The sequence below is a fragment of the Amphibalanus amphitrite genome, unplaced genomic scaffold, assembly GCF_019059575.1.
Source record: "Amphibalanus amphitrite isolate SeventyFive unplaced genomic scaffold, NRLGWU_Aamphi_draft 000511F_arrow, whole genome shotgun sequence".
NCBI classification, from domain to species: Eukaryota; Metazoa; Arthropoda; class Thecostraca; order Balanomorpha; family Balanidae; genus Amphibalanus; species Amphibalanus amphitrite.
In genome coordinates this window covers 56,290-64,415 of record NW_024882005.1, presented here as the reverse complement: position 1 = coordinate 64,415, position 8,126 = coordinate 56,290, and the positions used below count along the sequence as shown (strand labels likewise).

The following is an 8,126-nucleotide window of genomic DNA, read 5'->3' as shown; positions in this document are numbered from 1 at the left end:
GTTTCCATCCTTTTTGGTCCACCCTGTATGTAAGTTTACCGAAATACCATGCCTTTGCCGTGTGACTTGGTGAGGGCGAGTAGAGGGGAGGGGGCCCGGGCAGAGGCCGGGGAGGGGTGCGTCTGGCGCGTGCCACGAATCACTCACGCGGGTTGTGGGGGGGGGGCGGGAGGGGGGAGATGACTGACTGCAGGCCTCCGATCGGACCCAGTCGGCGGCTGGCCGTGTTCGCCGTCACAGTGGCGCCGAGAGGAGGTGGCAGATCCACGGCAGAACGCGGCGACAGTGGGGCCAGCCGCTGCGCAACCAGTCACCAGCGCAGCAGCCGACCAGCTGCGCAACCAGCCACCAGCGGAGCAACCGACCAGCTGCGCAACCAGCCACCAGCGGAGCAACCGACCAGCTGTCAACCAACCACCAGCGGAGCAGCCGGCCAGCTGCGCAACCAGCCACCAGCGGAGCAGCCGACCAGCTGTCAACCAGCCACCAGCGGAGCAACCGACCGGCTGCGCAACCAGCCACCAGCGGAGCAGCCGACCAGCTGTCAACCAGCGGGGCGGTCAGACTGCGCGACTAAGGTCAACCAGTAGATAAGTCAGACTGCGTAAGTCGAGACTAGCGCAGCTACGACAGTGCGCGGAAGCCGGACGGAGGACCAGCCTCACTGCGTGCTGAGGCCGGCTGGTGCTGGAACAGAGGAGCAGTTCCACCGCCGCTGGACTGACCGGCAGGCCCGGGCCGACTTCACCGACTACCGAGCCTAGGAGCAGTGAGCACTGCGAACACCAGAGCTGGTAAGAAAGGCGCGCTGATGATGCGATGATAACCGGTGAGTGAGTGGTGATATGTAGATGTGCTTTTCGAGGACTCTTATTGCAAAGACAGTGAATGAAGGGCTAACTTCTAATTCAGGCAAAGGTTTTCGTTTCGGCCTTCCATCAAAGGTGAGCCTAATATTAGTGACGAGATTTATCACTATAATTTCTCTCGATTATGTCTTCTAGCATCAAGAAAGAAATTAGATATAGGCCTAAGATCGTTTCGAGATGATATCGAGAATAGGTGTTATCATCAAAATGCCGAGACTAGTCAGGATTGACCATTTTCTACGAAATGACACGAAGCTGCATGACGCGGTCGTCGAATATTTATCAATAGTTGCTTCCGCAATCCGCGATAAACATTATTTATTGTTCGCTGTCGTCTCTCTGTGTAAAAACATGGGGACGGGATCATGGCGGACGCCAGGTCATCTCCACAAAAAGTGGGATGGCCGGACGGGAGCCGGCAGTGGCCGTCGCTCGGTGTCCGGTGACCGTCTAACCATGCCAGCCGCGTCCTCTTTCCGTCTGCGTCGCCGAGGGCCGTCTGACAGGGTCCCGTCAGTCGCTGTGAGGCTGCGACGACTCTGGGTCGGTCGGTCCGTTTCTGCCCGCCGGCTACTTTCTGGCCGGGGTGCGGGCAGCAGGCCCGGTGCGGCTCCTCCCCGTTTTGGAGGTTCCGCGGGCGCTTGCCGCCTCCGTCAGCCCGCTCCACCTCCGGTCATGACCGCACTGGAGGCTGTGGTCGTTACTCTAAAGGTGGTCGGTGTTCTCAGTGCCATAGTCGCTGCAGCCTCACAGGCCATGGCCGGCCTGATCAAACTCTTCCTACTCTAGAGGGCCGAGGAATTCCGGTACGTATATTTCGGGCATGCAGTTCAATGAGGATTTCTATAACGTTGGTATTTGGTGCGATCAAATAATACCGCGCGACAAGTAGGTACCTATCATACCTATATCAACAAGTCATTACGCAATTCATAAATATCTACTGTAAATAGCGCTAAATTCGTCACTCGGTTTATTGGTTTGTAAACGTTATAGGGAAGTGTTGGTTATTGCAAAATTTGTTGGCATGAAGTGATACTATAAGTATATTGGGTCCAACGAACAAGTTAGGGGAGAGTGAGGCTATGAGTTACACTTTTTGGTCTTCTGCACTTAGTGGCCAAGCTATTCAATGAAATTGCACCAAATTTGGTCACATGCTAGCTGAATCAATTTGGAAAGCACATGCAAACTTTCACTTCTTTACGACTATTCACTTTTATGTGAAATTCAGAAAACCAAAGCAAGATTTTTGGGGTAAGTTGAAAAATTGTGGGGCAACTTGATACACGATATGGGGTAACATGTTACACTTCTTTTTTCGTAGTTTCTTCATCATTATAACGGTCATTGGCCGTCCTATCGGAACCGATCGTAAGCCTCCCTAATGGATAATACTAAACATGCTTTCCTTTCTCATTGAAAGGCAAGAACAATAAAGCATAAACCATTACTGTACTCCACACGCATGAAAAGGCTCATCAAACATGGCTCAATCTCTGATTTGCCTTTACTGCGACGCCAAGGGCACCATGCATTGCCATACTGACCGGAGTTTGATTTTCTGCACGAAATTTACGCCCAGGTGAAATGGAGCACGCTATAAGCAGTCTTGGGTAACCATCTTTAAACATGCCCCGGCCCTGCGGCGGCCGACTTTCACAAGACTGAACTCAAATGTTTGTTTACATGAAGAGGCTAGTGCGTTTTAATTGGTGATCTTACAAAAGAAATCATCGCTTAATTTTGTGAACATACATTCAACATTCTTACACAAATAACCTTGACAAAAAACGATCCAAAGTGTTGGCCAGCAAAAAATACTTTTGCTGTCACAACTTACCCCAGTGCGCCTACCACTGGCGGATCCAGGGGGGGGGGGCATTAGGGGCATATGCCCCCCCCCCCGACAGGAGCCTGGGGAGGGCATTCAGTACAAGTATGCCCCCCCCGTTCAGACTTACACTTCTTACGCCTATAACGAGGAACTAAATAAAAATGGATTAGAAATCCTTCCTAGTAACTACTTTTGTGATCAGAGTCGTTTTAGTAGCCTCAATTTAGTTGTCATTGCTTTATTTTGTAAGTATGTTGCTTCTTAGTTCTTACCACAGGGGAGTCATGCCGCTTCAACACTTTTGACCGTATTGTCTAACGATGGCACTCATATTGCGCAAACCAGGTATCGGCCGCCGCCTATGCTTGAGAATAGGGACGGTTAGAATATGATTTACCTTTATCAGTATGGCCGCAGCCAGTGCAGCGTAACCGGGGGGGGGGGGGGGGCACAAGGGGCGCGTGCCGCCTCATTAGATGCATGGTGCCCTATGGGCCCGAGAGGCCCTGCAGTGCCAATTGGCCGCTCAGGGTCCAAGCATGCCTTATTTCGACTGAGATAAGACCCGCAGGACTCGTGAGAGCACCTCACGGAGTCACGGCCTCCTGAGTCGCCACACATCACACATCTCCATAAGGGCCCCACTCCGGCTTCTGAGGGCCCTGTGCTGACCTCTGAGTGACCTTGCTGACCCATTAAGCGTCAGCTCAGCTTTAATTAGGGTCCTGACCCATACCCGCATGGAACGGCTCCACACCAGTGCCTCTGAGGGCCCATAACGGCGCCTGTGAGGGTCTCACACTGGCGCCTTTGAGGGCCCAACACCGCCAATCTGAGGGACTAACACCAATATTTCTTAAGGCCCTACATCGGCGGCCGCTCTGAGGGCCCCACACTGGCGCCTCTGAAGGTCTTACACAGGCGCATCTGACGGCTACCTACCTGCAACTCTGTGGGCCCCACACTGGTGACTCTGAGGGCTCCCACGCCTGAGAGTACCACGCCGGTCTCCTGGATCCCACAGGGCTCCTGAAGGCCTCTGCTGGCCCTTGCTGGTCTCTTGAAGACCCCTTGCCCCCATGCATGTGTCTCTGAGGAGTGAGGACTCCCACAACGATGCCTTTGAAAGTCTTCACCGGCGACTGAGAGGGCACCACACAGACACGTCTGAGGGCCCTACACCGCCACCTCTGACACACCAGTGTCTCCTGAGGTCCCACATAGGCGACTCTGAGGGTCCCACACTGGCGCCTCTGGGGCCCCACACCAATGCCTCTGGCAGTCAGCCACCGGTAACACCGGTGACTCTGAGGGCCCCACCGGCGTCTGAGAGTACCATGCCGATCTCTAAGGACTCCACAGGGCTCCTGAAGATATTGCCGGCCCTCACTTGCCGGCCTGTGAAGGCCCATTGTTGGCATCATACGGCCCGTTACCGGCCTCTGAGGGCCCTTTGTCGGTCTCTGAGAGGTCCTACTGGGTTATTAAGCATTCGCATTTCGCACCAACCACTCCAAGGGCCCCACACACAGCCATCTGTGAATGGTGTGGGCTTAGCGCCACACCAGTGTCTGAGGCACCACAACGGCGTCCATGTGAGGGCCTCACACCAGCACCTTAGAGGGCCCACACCGGCTCCTTTGTGGTTCCTGCACCAGTGCCTCTGAGGGCTCCACACCACTGCCTCTGGGGAACCCACACCGATACCTTTGATGGTCCCACGCCAGTACCTCTTAAGGTTCCACACCGGCGACCCTGGGTCGGCTCTTTACCTACACCAGTCATTCTGAGGGCCCCACCGGCCCCACCAATTTTCGTCGATTTCTGGCGCTGCCCGGGTGTTTGTCCCAAAAGCCTCCTCCTCCTGGATCTGCCAATGGGGGTCAGGTGTCCTACCATTTTTTTTTTTAGAAAAAAAAACTCGTGTCAGGGCTATGACGAAAAATAAGTGGCCTAAATCCGATGAGAAAACAGGATTTGGGGGTACCCTAGGTTTGGCTCCGTGACCTGGTATGCCCCCCCCCCGCGCTGACACCCTGGATCCGCCAGTGGCGCCTACAGGGCGACATGGCGTTCCACCAGGTCTGAGCCTGCAGTGACATGTAAAATGTGCGTAACCCACTGAACTCTATAATGTGGAATGCGCATCGGCCGCCAAATGGTGTCCAACGGTGCCGCCATGTTGCGCAGACCAGAAACCGGCCGCCGCCTGTGCTGGGGAATAGGGAATTCGGGACCTCGATTTACGTTTGCGGTCGCTGCATCCGTTACGCTCAAGCTATGTGGACACGGAACCCGGCATCTTACGCAGAATTGAGTGGAGAACAAGATAAAATCCTAAAAAATCATCAGCTATAGGGAACTAATACGTTAAACCCTTATAAGTCAATGGGGAAATATGAAAATTGTTATTTTGGCGCCGAGAATGATCTGAAACTATCTCAAGCATATAAAATCATGATTTCATGCACTCTTTGCAAGGTTCTGTGCTTCATATTTGCATTGTTGCCCTTGCGTGACGTCATTTGTGACGTCACAAGGGTCACCATTTTTCTTCAATAACTCCCGATCAAATTGAGCTAGCGAGTCGGGAAAGCCACCAATGGACTCAGGAAGACCTGCCGAATCGAATGATATGCGACATGACCTCTTTCGACCAACTTCGTGACCTGGGGGTGCTGACCTGACCTTGACCTGAGGTCAACACCCTAAGTTGACCTGACCCGAACAAAAAGTATATCACTCGATGCGCCTGAGCTAGCTGAACACGATGATGCCAAAATCGCGGCTCTACGGCCATTTTTGGCGAAGTTATTTACCAAAAACCGAACCCGTGCCTTAGATCACTTGACCTGACCTCAGAGGTCACCGGTTGACCTGAGACCCTTACAGCGGGTTCCTACCAGTCACTCTGCATTATAATTTGCCACATACGACCACTTTACCGCTTAATTCTAGTTTAATTAGCGGTGCATTAGCGAGGTGGGTTCAATCAACCCCCTCGGCCGGGGCAAATGTAGGTCAGGCGAGTGAAGTTGAGGAATTCTGAAGATACGATCGTGTTCCCCACTCAATTCTGCGTAAGATGCCGGGTTCCGTATCTACGTAACTTGAACGTAACGGATACGGCGGCCGCAAACGTAAATCGAGGTCCCGAATTCCCTATTCCTCAACACAGGCGGCAGCCGGTTTCTGGTCTGCGCAATATGGCCGCCACCGTTAGACACTACGGCCAATAGGGTTGAAGCGGCATTGCTCCCCTGTGGCGTAACCTTTCTGTTAGCGTAAATTTTGGCGCCATATCAAGAGTATTTTAAAAGATATTTCCTTTGTAACAACTTACCCTTGTAACAACTAGCCCCACTCCCCCTACATATCAGGGCATATTTTAACAAATTTTTACTGCGTCCCAAAGTTGAGCAGAAGGCACGTGCTACGACTAAGGGCACAGGGCAAGGAACAGAGTAGGGCACTGAGGAGGGCAGAAAGTAGGGCGCGGCAGGTTGCAGGTCATGGCACAGGACATTTTAGAGGGAAGGCCGGGTACAGGTCAGGGCAGACAGCAGGGCACAGGTCAGGGAACCGGACAGGGCAGGGACGCAGTGGGCCAAATCAGCAGGGGCTACGTCCCAAGGCGAGGGGGCTGCGTCCCAAAATGGGACGCAGTAAGTGCCTTAAAATATGCCCTGCTACATATAACTTTTCGGTCATTGTCCAATGAGGTGTCACAGAAACCTGGTCGATTATTGTTTGTGCTTTGGGCTGGTATGCAGGATCACCAGATTGTCATTCTGGCTCTGCCAAGTGATTACATCAGTTAACACGCGTAGTGGAAGGGTTGTGAGTACTACGCCCAGTGAAAAGGGGGGGGGCGAATGCCGCCCCCTCCCCTAAGATCTCAGCTCCCACTGGAGCTAGAAAGACTAAATTTGGAGGGTAGGTGGGGGCCATGGGGGACTCTGTTGTGTGTGAATTTCATTACCCTAGGTCAATATCTTCAAGGTCAAATGAGGTCAAATGTGGTCAAATCTGCCATATGAGCGACTTTTTTCATTTACACGCCAAAAACTCAAAAAGTTACCGGCTGATTTTCTTTTTGCTTTCACTATACGAAAGAACATACATTTGTGAGTATGTATGGTGACTTTCTAGTTAATCCAACAATAAATATGGCAGTTAGAAGCCTGCTAAGGGTAAGATGTCGCCGGCTGAAGCGGGATCGGCCGACGCGGGAAACGCGGCAATCACAATTTTGTGTTTACACACTCATAACTCAAGTTGTTATAGGCCGATTTTCAAAATTCTTTAACCATAAGATTGCCTGTACCTTTTTTAGTCTTCTCACACAATTTGACGCGAATCGAACAGTGGCGTAGCCAGAAATCAGCGAAAGGGGGGCCATGGTGCTCGAGAGGGCGACTTTTTCCCTTGAGAGGGGCGCTATCGTCAGCTCGCGACAGGGGCGTCAGTCTAAAATGTAACGTCATGTTCATGCATGATTTACTAGGTGCTGCAAAATACGAGTGTAAAAACTAGGTTTCGCTGATTTGTCATAAAATCCAATTAATGGAATTTGCAGCCCGGTGTTGTTTTATCAAAAAACCTTGATCTTGATGAATATTTAGCACAATATATAGGAAACGAGCTCAGGCTACGGACATTTTATTATCAAAAAACGCATCCATGCGAATTCGAAACGGTAAAACATACATTGATCAATGAGTACATTTTTTATTCTTTGCAAAAAAATTATACAGGTTCACTCACTGATCCAAAGTGACCTGTGGGCTGCAGCCTGTGGTCGACCGGAGTGGCCGTGCTTAGAATTTAAGACCGCACGTAGTATGAAGGATTCACGCTGCGACTTATTGCCGAAATTGGAGTCCAGGAAAGACTTGAACATTTCAGACCATAAGATCCACCATGAGATCCCAACTGATTGTCATATCTAGCAGCGACTGCAGTCAGAGGCGACCGAACGCTTACATACGTTCTGGATTTTTTTCTCCACAAATTACCTTAAATTCGATGGCTATAGTGCGCGCAGCCCCTACTTGTGGACATGGGTGACTGAATGAGTGCCAGATGGATGAGGCGTGAGACTGTCCCATATAGTGGCACTAAGGTAAAGGATGTCCTCGGACGACGTAGTAGAGAAGACGACCTTTGATGATGTGAGTGTGCATGATGGACTTTGAATAAGCGCGATAGATACCTGCTGATCTCACCGAACATTCGCCTTGCGTAATTCCCAGACAATATAGGTCTACACTGAGGGACAGGTCAATTTTGCGACCTCTCCATTACCTTTTTTTTAAATATATTTTTGTTGCCCGACCCGGGCTTTTGTCGTTAGTAGCACACATTCATACTGGGTTAGTACACTATATACACGGCAGTGGTACGAGTACGAATCGTTT

At 51.4% G+C, this 8,126-nt stretch overlaps 1 protein-coding gene across 2 annotated transcripts in view; it reads left to right on the top strand.

Moving 5' to 3' along the window:
* Window positions 1-209: 209 nt before the first annotated feature.
* The window catches only part of LOC122392996, a 33,720-nt gene continuing 25,803 nt past the window's right edge, over window positions 210-8,126 (top strand). Inside the window, exon 1 of one of the 2 annotated variants that reach the window (XM_043388437.1) lies at window positions 210-794. The gene's annotated coding sequence lies outside the window, so the exon portion shown is untranslated. Of the gene's footprint in view, window positions 795-1,339; window positions 1,676-8,126 lie in introns of those variants that run through there. The other variant, XM_043388438.1, reaches the window with a different exon arrangement.